Raw genomic sequence first — 20,301 nt, 5'->3', positions numbered from 1 at the left:
ATACATGGCCCAGGACTACTACCTGTGAAGTTCCACCTCAATCATCAACTCTGGTCCTCACAAGCATACTATGAGCAGGGAGGACAACAGTGGTAAAGAGAGACAGAGAGGAAAAGAGGATACGTGAGCCTTATGAACTCCAGGTCTTAGATACGATGGTCTTTCCATCTGCTTGTACCCTAATCTAAGAACGTTTACTTACTCTATCTCTTTACCCTTGATATTATTGTGTGTGTTAAGTTTATTTAATAAATCCTGTGGTCTGTGATCCTTTCTGCTCTGTGATTTCTAAGATACCATGCTTCAGGCCATTCCCTGGGTGTCTAGTTGTTAGAAATTGTTGCTTTAACTGCCAGGGCCTGGGTTTGATACCTGGTCAGGGATCCCACAAACAACCCGGCACAGCCCAAAAAGAGAGACAGAGAGACAAATAAGATAGCATGCTTCATAGTGTACTTGTAACATTCAAGGTCACTACCCATAGGTTAGGTCTGAGCTAGAGGGTTATAGTCATTGAAGTGGTTGAAATAATCCAAGTATACCCCAGTTACCTTGTTTTAACACAGTTTTTTGATGTATGCAAGCTTTCAATACATGGAAAATAGCATGATGCAAAAATCAAGCCTCCACCTTTGAAAAGACATTGTCTCTTTTTATATCTATTTCTGAAACCTAATGTAAGCCCTTTGAGGGCAAAAACCATACTCCATTTATCTTTGTTTCTCTATGCATGGGTGTGTGCTAAGTTGCTTCAGTCCTGTCTGACTCTTTGAGACCGTATGGACTGTAGCCCACGAGGCTCCTCTGTCCATGGGATTCTCTAGGCATGAATTCTTCCTTCCTGCAGTGGATCTTCCCTACCCAGGGACTGAATACACATCTCTTACGTCTTCTGCACTGGCAGGCAGGCTCTTTACCATTAGCACCACCTAGGAGGTCTTTGCACCTCCATACCTAGCCTATTACCAGGAACACTGCAGATATTAATGTGTTTTGCTTAACTGAAGAATAGGTTACAGTGCTTTTTCATAACTTGAGCATTCACTTACTGATATTTATATTTTGACTCTGACAAAGTTCATCAGTACAATAAATAAGCGATTTTATTAACAACTGTGTGGATTAGATTATTTATCCAGACAGAGACTGTCATGGGAAAATACTGAATTCCTCTTGGGCAGGACTGACAGAATGAAAATGACTTAAATGACACAGCGGCTCAAGACTCCCGGACTGATGAACCTCAACTTAGTTTTCAACAGATTATCACAAAGATCCCAAATCCTCGATTCATTGTCAAAGTAAGCTTGCAAACAGAATTTGAGATTGTGGGAATGTGGAAAAGTAAACCACATGTCATATAAATTGTTTGCTGAGGCATAGTAGAGCAGAGGGGTGATGCAAGTGTCAGGACAAGCCAAGCCTCAACACATGAAAAAGTAAGAAAGAGATAGAAAAAAAATATGAAAGTCTTCTTGTTCATTTATCTGAGGTGATTGTTAAACTGAAGACACATTAGATAAATTAGGGTTCTTTCATACAAGAGAATATTTTGTAGCTGTTTAAAAAAAGATAAAAAATAAGATTTTTATCTTGCAAAAATAAAAGTAGCCCAAAACAAAATTTACAAGACAATATGGAACAATCTATCAGAAAAATGGTTAAACAAAAGAATCAAGGTAAGGGTAAGTTTGCATAGCATGTTAATAGTTTGTGTTTAAAGAAAACAATGTGGATAGACACTTGTATATGCATAAAATTTTGTTAAGTGATAGACCATTTATTATAGTCATTAACTCTAGAAGGGGAGCTGAGAATTTTGAAATGTAGCAGAAAGAAGGCTTGTTTTTTGTTTTTGTGTAGTTTTAAATTTTTGTAATTTTACATGTACATTTTCAAAAAAACACAAATAGAGTAACATAATTAAAAATAAATATTTTTAATGACAGAATGTATGGCAAAACCAATACAATATTGTAAAGTAATTAGCCTCAAAAAATACATAAATTAAAAAAAAAAAGGAAAAAAGAAAATGCTTTTCTATCAAAAATACCTGGAGGGTATTGTGCTTAGTGAAATAAGTCAGACAGAGAAAGACAAATACTCTACATGATCACTTTTTTGTAGAATCTAAAAAATAAAATGAATGAATGTAACAAAACAGAAATAGACTCAGAGAGAGAACAAACTAGTGGTAGGGAATTAAGAGGGACAAACTATCATGTATAAAATAAATAAGCTACAAGAATAAATTGCACAGCACAAGGAATATACCCCACATTTTATAATGATTTGAAATGGAGCATAACCTTGAAAAATGTGGAATCACTATATTGTACACCTGAAACTAATATTTCAACTATACCTCAAATAAATAAAGCTTTAAAATATGTAAAACTCAATACAGTAAACAAATATATTTCTACCCATATTTATATCTACAGCAAACAGTATTTCACTGTGCAGTGGAAGGTTTTTCATTTAGGATTTTCTAAAACTCCTCAAACTGGATAAAACACTAATTTCTAATTATGTTGTACATTTTGAGTACTTTTCTTTCAAGTTAATATGTCACAAGAAGCCATTAACTCACTAAGCCCTATTCAACACTTAAGGTTCCAGTTTAATTGATTTCAGAAATTTCACAAATTTTAATTTATGAATTGAATTCTTTAGAATTAATTTATTTCTTTAGAAAACGTTTCTTCACAATAGGAGGTAGACAGTCCCATTAAATTCAAATTGTGAGTCTGACTCTTCAGAAACAAGATCGAGAAGAAAATAACAGATGAGCATCTTGGTTTCTTCTCTATAAAATAGGAAAAATAAAAGTAGCCTGAAAATACCTATAAAACCCACAATGGATAATAGTTGTGACTAACACAGCTTAAGGCCAAACGAAGACATGCTGGTTCTGTATAAATTTATGTCAGAAAACATAATTTTATTGCCTTATTTAAGTAAAAATGATGCTTGGTGATGGGTACTATCCTTTTATCACGGTTTGGCAAACATCTTTCCCAAATATCTATGATTACCTGTCTGAATTGGAAACGGCTCATTTCCCAGTGTTTTCACAATTAACTGTTCCCATCTGCTTTGGTAAACAAAATAACAAAATTGTTATTCAAATTACTTACATAGTTGTAAATTTTAATTCATTTAAAATGGATTTTTAAAATGTAGGTTTGTTTAAAAAAGAAAAGAAAAAGATACATACTATATATTTATCTTCCTGTGATGAAAAACTTGAATTAGGATTATAAAGATATTAAGACACATTTGGGAGAGGAAGAATTAAATTTATCTTCCTAAGGACTGATATAAAACTAATTTTAGAATAATTCATCCCAATGTAGTAAAACTGACCAGGTAATCAACTGCGGTTCATTTTTTACTGCCTTTTTTTTTTTTTTTTTAAACTGGTTTTTCAGTTTTATTTTTTTTTTATTTTTTAAATTTTATTTTTAAACTTTAGTATATTGTATTGGTTCTGCCATATACAAACATCGAAGAGACATCGTTTATTTGGAACTTTAGTGAAGAATCATGCTGGTGGCTTAAACATTCTACGAAGGTTTATATTCAAATGACTAGTCCTTGAAAATAAAAGATAAACCAGACTAAATCACCTTTGGGTATACATGCTGTCAACCAGCAATTATCTGATCGAATTTTAGTTATGCCTGGAACATAAACTAATTACTTTGAAAATGAACAGCTATGTTTTATGAACATTCAGATCTGTTATCCCACCAGACAGGGGAAAACAAACGGATGTAAGAAAGGATCAAAGATGTTCAATTGGTCAAGGTAAAGTGTAGCCCCAAACACAAAACCACTACCCTGCAAACTCAAACCTCTTCCAGCCCCTGTTTAGCCTCAACCAGACTCATCACTTTGAAAGTAGAGAACTAGCTTCAGCTTCTAGAAGATGCTCTCTATCAATGACCTGCCCAAGTGTGTGTGTGTGTGTGTGTGTGTGTGCGTGTGTGTGGAAGAGAGACAGACAGAACAGAGGCAGAATGCCTGTGAATGTCTCTCTGTATCTGCCACATAAAAGGGGAAGGAAAAGGAAAGAAAAAGGAGGAGGATTAAAAAGATACTTCAAGGAGCGAGATCTTTATTCCATGACTCAGGGGAAGAACCAGGATAATTTTCAAATGCAATCATTTCTGACACCTAGCTTACTTTTAGTTGCCTGAAATCCACTCTGGAACAAGCCAACAGTGACATCCGTTCAGGTTAACAATGAAAGAGTATCACAAACTCATGCTTTAAAAAAAAAAAAAGAAAGAAAGAAAGAAACAAAAATAAAAAACCAAGAAATCTCTTCAAGTCCTCTGGAGTCTACAAGGAATAAGAAAACAGGTATGTTTGGAATGAACAAAATTATTCACAACCATTCTTGTTTCCAATAATACTCCCCAAAATGGTTATGTTTCATTCCATATATTTACTTAATCACTCATTGAATTAATGTTTATCATGGAAGGTATACAGTTAACATGATACAACCATTGTTCCAAGCTGGGGATAGAAAAATAAGCAGCTAATGCTGCAAAGGCAGGAGAGAAGGCAGGCCACCGTTTTCAGCGAGAGAGTGAGATTTAAGACACCAGCCCACAAAGCACAGGGAACTTCACCCCATCTCACTAACCAGCTTAGTGACCCCTTGCTTTGAGGACTTGAGAAGTTCAAGTTTAAGCTACATCCTCAATCCAATCCTGAGAAGGTGGACATGCTGGTGAAAGTCCCTATTTAACAAAAGCAACAGATGGAGATGAAGAAAAGTGCTTCTCTTCATGAGCCCTAATTCTAATTACATGGGTTCCTCATGCCTCTTACCAATCTTCCACAAACCTGCAGGCCTTCCCTAAAACGTGTTAGGCACTGTGACACCTTGGGGTGAAGAAAATTCATACTGTTTCCTTTCCCTGAATTCATTCTCCCCATTCCTATCCATCTTCTCTTCCCCAATTGTTGCAATCTTATGTATCTTTGAGGTCATCTAGAATATTCTCTCCTTTTAGTATCTTTCCCCAACTCTCCACTCCCACAGGAAAGTAAATTCCTGGCACTCTCAGTTGCTCTGTGACCTTGGGTAATTGAGTCTCACTGTCCTCATCTATAAAACAGGAATGCTGTTGTTCAGTTGCTAAGCCGTGTCCAACTCTCTGTGACCCCATGGACTGCAGCACGCCAGGCTTCCCTGTCCTTCTCTACCTCCCGTAGTTCGCTCAGACTCATGTCCACTGAGTCAGTGATGCCAACTATCTCAACCTCCGTTGCCCCCTTCTCCTCCTGCCCTCAAGCTTTCCTAGCATCAGGGTCATTTGCAATGAGTCAACTAATAATACCACTTAACTCTTAAGGGCTAGAGTGAAGACTAAAGCATGCAGTATTACCTGGTTAATAACTGGTGTTTAATAAATGTTACTTTCTTTCTGGATTCTGAGACTGAAATTGAATTAATTTACTGTGTCTTTGTTAAATAGTCCTGGAACCAAGAATATTTTCTTTTTCCTATGTTAAAAAATATTCAGAAGCAAAAATAACTTTGCTCTTTCCTCCAGGAAATATTTGTTCCTATAAGATAAAACAATGAGTCAAGTAGTTTACATATCAAAACAGAGCGCTCATCAAGACTCACTCATCAACTCACTGTGTGCTTACCAACCTGAAACTATTATATCAAAAACTCTGGACACTGGTAGTTTGGCTATGTTTAATAAACTCATTTTATTTGGGTTTGATGCCTGGGCTGGGAAGATCCCCTGGAGAAGGGAAAGGCTACCCACTCCAGTATTCTGGCCTGGAGAATTCCATGGACTGTATAGTCCATGGGGTCATAAAGAGTCGAACACAACTGAGCGACTTTCACTTTCACCAAACTAAACTTTGCTTAGTCAACAGGTCTTTTTGGAGAACTGACAGTTGACACCTCTTTTTAATTGCGATTCAGTTGCACTTTGCTTAAACTTCTGCTGTAAGCACTATGCTGTAACTTCATTGTTGGTTAATTGTCTGATTATCTGCCTTCCTTTATAAAATGGTAAGCTTCAAGAAAGCAAGGTTGTGTCTTTGTAATGCCAGTGCTCATCATCAGTATGCCAAAAGGTAACCAGGAAAAACAAAACAAAAGACATATATATTTCCTTGAATAAATGGATGAATGAAGGAACAGCCATCCTTGAAGTCACATATCCATTTTTAATCCACTAACCTAGTTGTTTCACCCAAGGCTTTAATCTGGCTTCCATTTAGACCCAGCCAAGGGGAAGCACCAATAAGAGGTCAGAACACGCTAGCAGAACAGGGACCAGGTACTTACTTCCCCAGCTCCCTGCTCCCAGGTCACAGTTGGCGGAGGTTGCTCTGCTAAGGCCACAGCTCCTCCTCAGGGACTTTTCTTATAGCTATATTGCTCCAGGTTCTAATAGTCACTTCCTTCCCTTTGCCCCCACAGGCCATGGCACAAGTAAATACCCCTCCTATTGACTGCCTTCACCATCCTTTATGGATTTCCTAATCCTAGTTACACCCTGGAACTGAGACCCTTCATTAAATCTTCCTCAGTTACCCTATATGGGTGTGCTGTCAGTATTACAAGGAATCCTAACTGATGCATCTTCTAGGGATAGGGCCCACATAGAAAGAGGTACTACCATCGAGCTGGTATCTCTCACGACATAAGGAGTAGTAAGTCTGAGTCTACCTAAGTAACAATGCCAGGACTCCTTAGAATGGAGACTTGTGCTTCTGGAAAAGCTGTTTCCATTTATGTCTTCTGGGAACTAACCTGGCCCCTAATCACTGAAATCACAGAGTGCCTTTTAAAGTTGTTTCTGGGGGAAAAAAGCTTCCCCTCTGAACCTTAGTGAAGTGGTTTTAGGGCAGTAAAGGCCATTATACTTTAGCAAAAACAACTGCATCAAGCTATAACATCTGTGCTGAGTGGTAAAAACCATTCCAGTAGCCTCTATAGCATATCTGGATTATGAAAAGAAAAGCTAAGAAATAAGATATTTGATCTCTTCCCCTCAATTAAAAAATTACTGAAATCTGTAACCCTATTAGGAAAAAATCAACAGAAGAAGCAGACTTCTCTTACATGCAGAAAGAACCTGAGATTTACTCTGATTTTTAGTTGAATTTGATATGTACCACAGTATATAGCAAGGCCCTTCTGTAAACTAATATTCAGGAAAAGAGAAGAAATTGGAAATTGGAAAAAACATCACATGTTTTCACCGGTATATCGAACTACAAGTCCAGGTATAAATCTTTTCAGCACTGTCAGGCCTAGAAAGAGGGGAATTATATAATGGAATATGCAAGAGGAGGGCTTAAGGTCCTTATACAGATGCAAGTTGATTATAATTAGCACTTCATGAAATTGCTTTTTTTTCCCTACTAGATGAAAAGTGATTCTAAGTGGGACAGAGCTATAAAAGTAAAAAAGTCCTCATTTTTCAATCTACACTAAAGTTTCTTTCCATGTGTGACCTTATTTGGCACTTTAACCTAAGACTGTAATACATGAAGAATTTTAAACATTTCCATTTGCTTATTATGGTTCTTATGAAAAACTGAAAAGATTATCTGAGGGCAGAGTAACTAGCATGGTAGAAAGAAAATTCAAACCCCAAGCTTAGGACTTACACAAAGCCACATAGTTTTGGACAAACTATTTTAATTTTCTGAGTAACAGATTTATCTTTAAGATTTAGTCCTAAAGTTGCTGAGAGGATTAGATAAGAGCACATCTACATAGCACTTCTTACAGTGTCTGGTGCTGTGCACATGGCAACTCAGTAGCAGTTACTGTCATGATCAGTGTCCATGAGTGGCATGAGATTCAGAGACAGTGCTGTTATTCATATCTGCAAACTTTGGCAATACACCTATGAAGGCAGTAGGTGCCCGCAAAGAGTTTCTAACTGTGTACGTACACAAATAACTTGACTCAACTTGATTTGAAAAGAGAAGAAGTTACGGTCAAGCAGGAATTTTAACCAAAATTGAAATTCCCCTTGCATTGCTGATTCAGATCTGTTACTACCAAAATACTGCAGAGCCTGTGACGCGGTAGTGCTGAAAAAAATCATCCTTAATCACATAAAGGGCCTGTTTTAAGACTACTTGGTTCCATTAGTATTTCCAAGGTAATACAGTCTTCTGGGTGTCTTCATATTATCAAGTTAACTGGTGCACCATCCTATCAGGGTTGCCAATCACCCTTGAGTACCTTTTATCACATGCTTGGGTTGTTTCTATTTAAGCGCTCTCTGTTCTGCTGACTCACCATCCTCAGAAGTGCATGCTGCCTATTACTGACATTTCTGAGAGATGCACAAATTAGACTGAAGCACTGGCAATTAATATTTCTACTCTTCTCTGCATGACATATACAATATTATAAGTGGTACTTTTCTTTTGTAGAAATGAAATTAAGTTATGGAAAAAAGATAAAGTTTTTCAGATCAAAATCAATGACAGGCACTTTCCAGACAGGCTTATAAAGGAAAAGAAAAGACTAAAACATGATGTAGCATTTTTTTTTCTCTCCCAAAAGAGCTTAAAGCAGGAGGTGGAATAGCATCTATGACATTATATCATTTTTAAAAATCCTTAAAGGAATATAATAATTATTTTATCACTTAAATGCCTTTATCATTAAAAATTAACCAAATATAATCTATGATTCAAAAACTGAGCCCCAAATTTAACAGCCATGGTAAAGGCCAAACTTTTAGAACCATACAATGGTTATTATGCATGATTATTGCACAGTATTTGACCACCCAATGGTTACATGCAATAACGCCAAAGTTCTGAAATGGCACCTAAGTCCATACCTGACTGTTAGAAGTTTCCCTCTTCACATCCTTCTCTCCGAGGGAGCACAATACAAACTCCATCATCTCCCTGTGCCCAACCTTGGCACCAGTCCTCCTCGCTCCCTTTATATCCACTCAAGTGTCACTTCTATGAGTGTTTCCTAAAAATGGTAACACTCCCCTTTCCACTTCTTGCTTGATTCTTAGCACTTTCCATCATTTGACACTGTCACACATCTCAACACCCCAACAGTCTCCACCTAACATGTAGACACCTGTTGCTTATAATCTATCTCCTCCTACTGCCCTCCTCCAGGGGATCTTCCCAACCCAGGGATCAAACCCATGTCTCCCTCATTGCAGGTGGATTTTTTTTTTACTGTCTGAGCCACCAGGGAAACTACTAGAATGTAAGGACCATCAGATATTTTGCAATGATTTGCTTATTGCTACACTCTTGGGCCCAGTACAGTGTCTAGCACAAAATACATGTCAAATATTTTTGTTGAATGAATTAAAGAGACCTTCCCTTCCTGAGAGTGGAAATCTACATTTCTGTGTAAGTTCCCTGGGGCCAACTACAGGAGAATATCATACTCATAAAGTTAAAAAATTGCAAAATGAGGAAAAAGGAAGGTTGCTTGTCCTGTTTCACTGTTATACTGAATCATTGTCTGATAGACATTCTCCATGGGACTGTACCTTTGTCATACCATTTACTGTTAATTAGGGTTCAGATGCTATGAAGTTAAACTGTGACTATCAGATTTTTATCTTATAGAAATTAAATGATTTCTGTGCAGAAAAAAATAACTCCAAAGATTATACCTTTATTGCACTTTATAAAACAATTTTGTAACTACCTGGCAATCTTTTTTTTTTTCTTTTTTTCATTGCCTTTAAATGCACTGTGCCTCAAATGCATTTTGAACCAGCTTTACCACTTGTCTGGTTCCCTTACCAATGAATTAAATAAGTCTTTTACATGCATTTAGTCCATATCTGTATGAGAGTAATACTTTAAAATTTTAAAGATAACATTTTGGCAGTTTGTGTGTGTGTGTATGTGTGTAGAGGGGGGGGGTTGTCCTATCACAAGATTCCCAAACATGATAGAGATCAGGAAAAAAGCAGAAAATCTGGTTTGCTGGCATATTCATTTCTTTGTCAAGTTGTTGGCAAGCTCAAATCAGTTTTTTAAAGTGTCCACTTGTGTTTTGTGATTTTGACCTATGGCTGATGTTGCAGAACTGGAGAGTCAAGCTATTTGTCCAGCTGTTTGTCATTGAGAACATCTTTCCCTCTTGTTTGGCTTCCCTGGTGGCTCAGATGGTAAAGCGTCTGCCTGCAATGCAGGAGACCCAGGTTCAATCCCTGGGTTGGGAAGATCCCCTGGAGAAGGAAATGACGATCCACTCCAGTATTCTTGCCTGGAAAATCCCATGGATGGAGGAGCCTGGTAGGCTGAAGTTCATGTGGTCACAAAGAGTCAGACATGACTGAGAGACTTCACTTTTCTTTCCCTCTTGTTTGGAGAAGGAAATGGCAACCCACTCCAGTATTCTTGCTTGGAAAATCCCATGGATGGAGGAGCCTGGTAGGCTACAGTCCATGGGGCTGCAAAGAGTCGGACATGACTGAGCAACTTCACTTTCACTTCCCTCTTGTTGCCTAAGTCTCAAATACGTAACTACACTGGGCAAGTATTAACAAAATAGATTATAAAACCTCACAAAGGAGCTCTGTTCTGATTGTGTTATAAATAATAATAAGCCTGTACAAAAATCTAATATTACCAGAATTCCCAGAAAGTAAACTAAACTTCTAATACTTTAAATATGTTATCATTCATTTCCCAAATTCACAAACCAACAAACAGCTAACAGGACAACTGCTTGCTGAGAAGCATTTTTATGTAAAAACCCAAGTTTATGTAACCAAAGTGAATCCTTGGACATATTAGACTTGTTTGACCACTTCAATTTAAAAGCAGCTATATATCTTCTCCCTGACTTTATCTATGTAGACTATAATACAAGAAAATATTTCACAATAGATTTCTATTTTTTTTTCTCATGAATAAACAATTTCATCTGAAGTCCTCAAAACCCCTATGTGTTTACTGTTCAGACAAGACAACATATTTCATATAAAATTTGGGGTTATAAAAAACATAAAATTATTTAATTTAAACAAATTCTGGTAACAAATTAAAAAATTAAATTATAATTCTGATAATTAAATCTGTTTAATGTCATCAGTGACTGTGTTCTATAATATACCAATTTACACATAATATTCAAGATCTTTGGTTAACATTAAGAACTTAAGATAATATTAAATTGGGTTAATTAATAAATAATCTTTGGGTATCTGGATAATTTTTTAAATTTTGTTGAAAGTGAACGTGAAGTCACTCAGTTGTTTCTGACTCTTTGCAATCACATGGACTGTAGCCTACCAGGCTCCCCCATCCATGGGATTTCCCAGGCAAGAATACTGGAGTGGATTGCCATTTCCTTCTCCAGGGGATCTTCCCAACCCAGGGATTGAACCTGGGTCTCCTGCATTGCAGGCAGACGCTTTACCATCTGAGCCACCAAGGAAGCCAAATTTCGTTGAAGTCCAGCTAATTTAAAAGGTGCTAATTTCTGCTCTACAGCAAAATGATTTAGTTACACGTGGATAATTCTTTTCTGGGGGTAATTTCTAATAAGATAAAATATAACATTTGTCAGAAAGCATAGTTTTATATGTATACATGTATATATATTATATGAGAAATCCTGAATAATACAACTTCAAGGAAAAGCCCATTGCAATATAAGCAGAAGCAAAGATTACATATATGTGTGTGTGTATATATATACAACTCAAGTTTGAGACATATATGTATTCATACGTATGTCTGTGTGCATGCATGCTTAGTCCTATCCAACTCTTTGCAACCCCATGGATGGTAGCCTGCCAGGCTCCTCTGTCCATGAGATTTCCCAGGCAAGAATACTGGAGTGGGTTGACATTTCCTCCTCCAAGGACCTTCCTGACCCAGAAATTAAACCCGGTCTCCTGCATCTGCTGCATTGGCAGCAGTATTCTTTACCACTGAGACACTTCGGAAGCTACTCTGTTAATAAGGGACCAAATTTGCCCAAACTTCTGACTTTTTCCTTTCAGTATCAGATTTTAAAATGGGGAGAAAATTCAAAGTGTTTTTTACACCTAAACTGACTTTGGTGTTTTCCAGAGGGTCCTGGGGTTTCCCAGGTGGTGCAGTGGTGAAGAATCTGCCTTTGAGACATGGGGTTCAATCCCTGGGTCAGGAAGGTCCCCTGGAGAAGGAAATGGCAACCCACTCCAGTATTCTTGCCTGAGAAATCCCATGGACAGAGGAGCCTAACAGGCTACAGTCCACGGGGTTGCAAAGAGTGGGACACAACTGAGCACGCTTGCACACTTGGAAAATCACAAAGATTTGTTTTGCTTTAACTTATGTATTTGCTATTGTCACTGTAACAAGTCACCACCACTTGTCTTAAAACAACACAAATACAGCTCCCCTTACATTTCTGGGAGATCAGAAATACAAAGCAAGGTTCAATCAGCTAAAATCAAGACATTGGCAGGGATGGTTCCTTCTAGAGGTTCTGAGAGGAGACTACATTTCCCTTCTTTTTTTCAGCTTCTAGAGCCCACCCACATTCCTTGGCTTATGGTCCCTTCCTCCATATCCAAAGCATATCACTCCAATCTCTACCTCCATTATCACACCACATACCCTTCTCTTTTATATAATCCTTATGATAATACTGGTCTCACTCAGATAATGCAAAATAATCTTCCATTTCAAAAACCTTAATTTAATTATGTCTGCAAAGACCAGTTTGTCTTTTATGGTAACATATTTTACATCCTGGGGATTAGATATAAAGTCTCTGGGAACCCATTATTCAGTCTAGCATACCTTGTAAAAAGAGTACCAGAAATAATTAGGTAATCTACTTGAAGACCATGAGCCTGTAGCCCCCAGATGTAGTGAAGCCTGAGGATTGATAATATTAACCCTTCTGGCAATGCCCTGTTACCTCACCATCAACCAATCGGAGAATTGTTAAGGAACTGATCACACACCTTAAGACTCTTCTCCCTCACCTTGTCTTTTAAAATGCTTCTCTGAAACTCTTTGGGGAGTTCAGGTGATTTGGGCATCAGCTTCCCTGCTCTTCTTGTGTGGCCCTTGCAAAAAAACCTTTCTGCACTCCAAACTCTGACTTTTTGGTTTGCTTGGCCTTGCTGTGTATTGGGCATGTGATCTTGGGTTCACAATACTGAGAGGAGAACCCTTGATGTTCTGACATATCTCTGCCCTGAGACACTTTCTTTTGTTCTCTGTGAGATATTCTATTTTTTTTTAAGCTCTGAAGGCAAGGCTTGTAGACAGCTGAAGTCATCTTAGATTCCTTAAAGGCATCACTGAGAGGTATGCAAATATATGCAAATAGAGTATACAACAGAGTAATTAAAATAAAATCTAGTAGCCTTAAATAGATACCAAATAATAGTCCTAGGAGAGGCAATTAATTCTGTTGTTTACAACCACTCCCTTTGTTAGCTGATCTTTTTTTTTTTCCCCCCAAATGAAGACATAAATCACTTTCTTTGCTTCTGTGAAAGAAAAACAAAAAACATTGCATTTATATTCTGCTTCATTTTTGTCTGGAAAAGCATAGCCAAACAATGCCTATTAATAAGAGGAAAAATAACTCAGAAATGGACAATGGCTTGGAAAGCTTTCAGAGTCTGGCCACTGCTCACATTTTAGCCTCATCTTATTCCCCAACCCCCTCTCTCAACTCTCAGCTCCTTCTACATGGAAATCCTGGCAATTCCACCATCCCACATGCAATCAGTCCCCAACCAAAGGTTATTCCTCCATCAGAAGACAGAACACAGTCCCTGCCTTCAGATGCACACAGCCCAGTCAGGGAAAGATATTAAAAAAGCAGGTAATTATATCATCCAGGATGCTGAATGCAATGCTGGAGATGCAAACAGAGCGTGGTGGAAGTGTGAACTGGAGCACCTAAAAGAGGAGGAAGGACGGGTCAGAGAAGAGCCTGAAAGATGCTACACTTGAGCTGAGGACTAAAGGAGGTATAGGAAGCAAGTTCTAATAGAGCAGAGACCTAGAATACAGGATCTAACAATCTGTATTTGGAACAACTACTCAGAGTTACGGGGGTGAAACATCAAGTGTAAGGCCAGGAAGCACAGGAGAATGAGGCTCCAGAGGCAGAGCGGCCAGAGTCTGGGGCCTGGGTTTGCCACTATTAAAAGATGAACTCTGGAGTGTTCAAAGTTCAAAGCTTATTTAAGCAGGGACTTCCCTGATGGTCCAGCAGCTAAGACTGCCCGCTTCAAATTCATGGAGTCTAGGTTTGATCCCTGGTGAAGGACTGGGAAGCCTGGCATGCTGCAATCCATGGGGTCACAAAGAGTCAGACATGACTAAGCAACTGAACAACAACAACAACAGGGAACTAGATCCATGTGCCAAGGACTAAAAGATCCTGCATGTAATGATGAAAACTTAAGATTCAGCATGCCATAACTAAGATCCGGAGCAGCCAAAAAATTATTTTTTGAAAAAGTTTATTTGAGCAACGATAAATTTCAACCCAACAGCACCAAACCAGAAGTGGTTAGGAATGTTCTACCAACAGGGACTGGGCAGAGACTTTTATAGAGAAAAGGCAGAGTAAGGAAATTATTGACTCTCTACAACTTATGGGAGTAACCATCCATCTAGAGTGGAGACCACCTGTGCGCACCTTCACAGAAGGAAAGAGAGGCCAAGACTAAAGGAGCCAGTCTCTAGTTCAGAGGCTATTACTGTAAAACCCAGGTGGCTTTACTGAAATCAGCATCAGTGGACAAGAGAGGGGGGCACATTTTAAAGATATTAAAGATGGAGAGAATTAACTGAATTGATCATAGATAAAGAGCTGGGATGAGAAAACAGTCAATGTCACTTCCCAGTTGTCAATGGCAAAGCCCTTTAAGAATCCCAAAAAATAAAAATAGGTTTCGGGTAAAAAGATAAAGTCTAACTGTCCCCCCACCCCCACTCCACCGCCGCCCCTTTTCCTTTGTGCTTAGTTCCACTGGCTTTATAAGGTGGCGCGTGCAGAGGCCGAATACCTGGAGCTTCAGACCCAAGTTCCTGGTATGAACCGGCTGGGCTGCACATCACCTCAGGGCATGTGCTGCTGCTGCTGCTACTAAGTCGCTTCAGTCGTGTCCGATTCTGTGTGATCCCACAGACGGCAGCCCACCAGGGTCCCCCGTCCCTGGGATTCTCCAGGCAAGAATACTGGAGTGGGTTGCCATTTCCTTCTCCAATGCATGAAAGCAAAAAGTGAAAGTGAAGTCGCTCAGTCGTGTCCGACTCTTAGCGACCCCACGGACTGCAGCCCACCAGGCTCCTCCCTCCATGGGATTTTCCAGGCAAGAACACTGGAGTGGGGTGCCATTGCCTTCTCCTCAGGGCGTGTATAAGCGCCTAAAACAGCCCTCAGGCAAGAAGGCGGCAGACCAGGTGCAGAGAGGCTGCGCGATCCTGGAAGGGAGGCGGGAACCGCACAGCGGGGCCCGGCCCAAACCCCACTGCGCCTCGCTGACTAGATCCCCGAAAAGCCGCCCTGCCCACCACCTGATGCCACCGCAAGAGAGCGTTTACGCTCACATGTCTCCATTCTCTGATAAAGACTTTGCTTGTGAACTGAACTGAGTCTCATTCTGTGGGTGGGCTCGAGTGACACCAGACAGGCTGACTCGTGCAAGGCCTGACTTGAAAGAACTGCTAACAGAATTTTCATGTTTGGCGACTCTGTAGGTACTGGTGTCCACAATGAAACGGAGCATGGGAATAGGATTTGGGGTTGGAGAGATGCTGAGTAGCATATTAAATGTACTGAGGAAAAAAATGCTTGATGAGCAGGAGGCAGATAGATAGGTTTTGGCACGTGGATGGTCACATGGAATATGAGTGTAAGGGGATATGGCAACAGGGGCAAAAAGACCCCATAAGAGGCTAGCTGGCAGCTGGGCAGGGGAAAAAAAAAAAGTGATGGCTGAAGTAGGACAGTGACAGCATGGATTTAGAAGTGACAGATTCAAGATATATTTAGGAAGTAAATTGATTTTGTCCCCTTCATTCTTCAACCATTCAAACATTATTCATGAGCCCAAGACTATGTTAATTGCTTTTATGGAACGAGTAATCGAAATCACAAGCTAGAAAAATTTGGATGCTGAGGACTTTGGCTTGTATTGTTAGCGTCTTTTTTCCCACTCTGATGTCTAGAGCCTTCTTAATGTTCATGCTAGAAATACGCAAAAGGAGTATTCCAGTCCTCTTATTTTCTGGGAGTAATGGAGGTGATTTACCCAAGTCACTTAGCTAATTGGTGGCAGAGCTATAATTAAAATCCTTCTGGTTTCTAATACGGTACTGATCTCTCAACTTGGTGTGTACTTATAAATATTTAAAATAGCCTTCTAAAGATACACAGAATGTCAGAGAAGCTACACTTTAAACAATCCATCCTTATGCCCAAAGGTACATTAGAACTAGAATCATGAAATTAATAGCTATTGATACTTACTCACCCAGAATCAATATATTTCTTGGCTAAGATGAGTGGTTGTTTTTGGGTGTAACACAAAGAGATGGGGAAAAGCCCAGTGCACCTGAGTGCTGCTGACAGATGGAAGCAGCATGCTGGAAAGGCGGGGGAGCCTGCAGCTGGACACAGGGGCTGGGGCCAGCTTCAGCCAGGCCAGAGATTAAGACTGGTGTCATGACCAGCCCTGGGCAAGGGTGGAGATATGGAAGTAGTAACTGAGTCCATGAATTTAAGAACCTAAAATTTGTAAACCTTCAGGACATCCAGGTTCCTAATCCAGGTCCCCATATTCTAAGTGTTCTGTGACTTTGGACCAACATAATTTTTTTAAATTTTTTTCAAAATTGTTGTTGGAGTGTAGTTGCTTTACAATATTCTGTTACTTTCTACTGTACAGCAAAGTGAATCAGTAATACGTGTACATATATTCCCTCTTTTTTGGGTTTCCTTCCCATTTAGGTCACTGCAGAGCACTAAGTAGAGTTCCCTGTGCTATAGAGTAGGTTCTCATTAGTTATGTTTTAAACACAGCAGTGTATATATGTCAATGCCAATCTCCAAATTCATCCCATCCCTCTTCCCCCTTGGTATCCATACATTTGTGCTCTATGTCTGTGTCTCTATTTCTATAAAAAAGATTGTCTATACCAATTTTTTCAGATTCCACATATATGCTTTAATATATGATATTCGTTTTGCTCTTTCTGATTTACTTTACATTGTAAATTTGATTAGCTGTATGTGAATGTTGCAGGCTAGAAGTAGAATTGCACCCCAAGATGTGATATTCTAAAGAAAACCTATGACCAAAATGGCGCTCTGGCCCTAGACTGGAAGTAAAAATACATGATGTATATAGGTTATAAAAACCCCTAAAACAGGTCAGGTTTATTCAAATTATTTTATCGTGAAATGAAAAAAACAAGCAGACTTACTAATATAATGAATCTAAATTGAAATGTCACATTCTTTATGAGCCACTGCTACTTTCATACAGTGCTAAGAACAAGTGTTCACGAAATGCATTCCTTTTAGAAGCTGTCTTAATGTGGAAGTGAAATACCATATACACTCACCATTTCCATGGTAACTATTTTCTTACTAAATGGAACTGGCATAATCAGCATTTAAGACCTTCTATTTCCTGAAATGTTCATCTTATGTGAATGTCTTTATATTCAAGTTACATGCAGTATCTTCCTGTTTTATTTTCTTCTTTTAATTAAACTTAATTTTGTTAAATGTGGTGGCTCTCTAGAAGAAAAATAATGTGGTGTATTTGTTGCTCTATTGTTTATGCGAGTCCTTTAATATTTTAGTGTTTTCTAATAAAAACTGACATATTTCTTTTTTTCATAATGTTGAGAATTCAGAGCTTCTTTAAAAATAATTCAGTCAATATATGTCCTGGATGTGGTGGTTAAACACCAAAGAAATGTTTTGTCTGTGTTAAAAGATTATTTTCAGAAAACATAGAATCATGTTTCTTATAAACATATGAAAATGAATGTGTTTAAAATATTTATCTTACTCATTATGTGAATCTCTCTCCATGACATCTGAGTCTTATTTTCAACTAAGTCTCAACCTTTAGTCCTTGATGAACCTGCATAGCCCAGTTTTACCAAGAATCCATTTAGAATCTCAATCCTTGATATCTGATAACCCTGGCCTGCCTTCAAGAATAATCCTGTTAAGTTGGTTTAGAAAGAATCCCTCTACCCTTGAAATCCACTCTTAGTAAATTTTCATTGTTCATTTGCTCACTCAGCTGTTTGGCTATAAATTCCCAGCTGTTTTTGCTATATTTGGACTTCCCTGGGAGCTCAGATGGTAAAGAATCTGCCTGCAATGCAGGAGACCCCGGTTGGATTCCTGGATCAGGAAGATCCACTGGAGAAGGGATAGGCTACCCACTCTAGTATTCCTGAGCTTCCCTGGTGGCTCAGCTGGTAAAGAATCCACCTGCAATGTGGGAGACCTGGGTTCGATCCCTAGGTTGGGAAGATCCCCTGGAGAAGGGAAAGACTACTCACTCCAGTATCCTGTACAGTCCATGGGGTCGCAAAGAGTCAGACATGACTGAGCAACTTTCACTCACTTGCTGTATTTGGACTTGAGCCCAGTATCTCAATAGTCTTGACATTTATCACAATAGTCCTGAAAAAAGTCTTCCTTACCATTTGAACAAGCATAAGCATATTCTTTTTCTTTAACTCAGACATGTTATAACCAGTTCAAAGGAAAAATAAAAACACAAACTTAAGGGAATAAAGGAATCAAATTGTAAATGGGGACAAAACTGGTTTTTCTCAAGGAGCAAGGAAGTCTGCTGGACAAGACAGAGTTTACATATCTGTCAATTACCTACAGTTTACAAACCCTGCCAAATAGTGCAAAGACAACATTCTAGAATATGTTGTAGAGCGACAGGAAGACAGCCAGGAAGACTGAAAGTACTTAATTTTCCACCGAAGTATAATTTTTATTTCTGGCACTGTGTGGTGACCATAGACAGCACAAGTCACACTGTAAATTTCTTTCAGCATCAGTTTTGTAATTATACTCTTCCAGAACCCTTCTCACAATTTGAGCTGAAAAACTATTAACTGTGACAAAGTAAGAAAAAAGTAGATATTTAACTCTTATAGGTCATCTATGAAGTGCAATCTATACACTTTTGAGAAGAATCCCGTCTATTGATAATCCTTATTTAAAAGCCCATAAATAATCACTCAGTATGGCCAATAAATGTATAAGATAGATTAATATTCTCATTAGTAAATACATCTTTTGAATTTTAAGAAAAATACATTAGAAGGAAAATAGAAACTAGATAGATGGAAAAGAAAGTGCTAGAGAGATTAAAGAGTTCTTAATTCGTTGAAATAATTATATAGCTTTCATGGCAGTTTTTTCATACTGTCTTATTTAAACTGTTTTAAAACATATTTTGACCCTACTCCATTCAGTACAGTGGTGGTGCATGCTCAGCCACTATCGTGTCTGACTCTTTTGCAACCCCCTGGAAGTCCGCCAGTTTCCTGTACATGAGACTTTTCACACAAGTATAGTGGAATGGGTTGGCATTTCCTCCTCCAGGTGATCTTCCCAACCCAAGGATAGAACCCACGTCTCCTAGGTTTCTTGCAATGGCAGGTAGACTCTTTACCACTGAGCTACCTGGGAAGTCCCTGTCCAGCACAGGGACTGTGTCTATCACCATGGTCTCCTCCAAAGATCTTAGTGCCTTGCACATATTATATGTTGACTGTGGGACTGAGTTGAATACAACTCAATGAAGGCTTCTCTGTGTATGTAAAGTGCCATTTCCCAGGCTTTCTACGGCCCTAATTTAATTTAAAAAGTCATTTTAGATAATACTACTATCATTTATTGAGCACTGATCATGTGCCAGGCTGTGTGCTAAGAGTTTTACACTTATTATTTCATTTAATCTCTGAAACAACTGTATGAGGTTATTATCTTCCTTTTACCAGAGATGTAATGGGATTAGGTTTTATTGTTGTGTAGACCTACCCAAATATACACATGCATTTTGTCCTCTGCACCGTCATCATCTTTCTGGGATTAAAGCCAGTTTTCTTACCCCTATATCTAACTTCTATGTTTTGGGCCATTAAAATGTGGGGGTGTGCATATAGGCAATTTGAATGGGGCTCCATAAAGTGTTAGGCTTCCCAGGTGGCTCAGTGGTAAAGAATCCACCTGCCAATGCAGGAGACTTGCGTTTGCTTCATGGGCCAGAA

At 38.7% G+C, this 20,301-nt stretch overlaps 2 non-coding genes across 2 annotated transcripts; one reads left to right on the top strand and one right to left on the bottom strand.

Moving 5' to 3' along the window:
* Window positions 1-10,157: 10,157 nt before the first annotated feature.
* Window positions 10,158-10,229, top strand: TRNAC-GCA (transfer RNA cysteine (anticodon GCA)). Its single transcript has one exon. It is a non-coding gene; the product is annotated as a tRNA-Cys (tRNA).
* A 1,148-nt stretch (window positions 10,230-11,377) lies between these two features.
* On the bottom strand, window positions 11,378-11,449 carry TRNAC-GCA (transfer RNA cysteine (anticodon GCA)). Its single transcript has one exon. It is a non-coding gene; the product is annotated as a tRNA-Cys (tRNA).
* Window positions 11,450-20,301: the final 8,852 nt, after the last annotated feature.

Source organism: Bubalus kerabau, chromosome 12, assembly GCF_029407905.1.
Source record: "Bubalus kerabau isolate K-KA32 ecotype Philippines breed swamp buffalo chromosome 12, PCC_UOA_SB_1v2, whole genome shotgun sequence".
NCBI classification, from domain to species: domain Eukaryota; kingdom Metazoa; phylum Chordata; class Mammalia; order Artiodactyla; family Bovidae; genus Bubalus; species Bubalus kerabau.
This window is presented reverse-complemented; position numbering and strand designations above follow the sequence as displayed.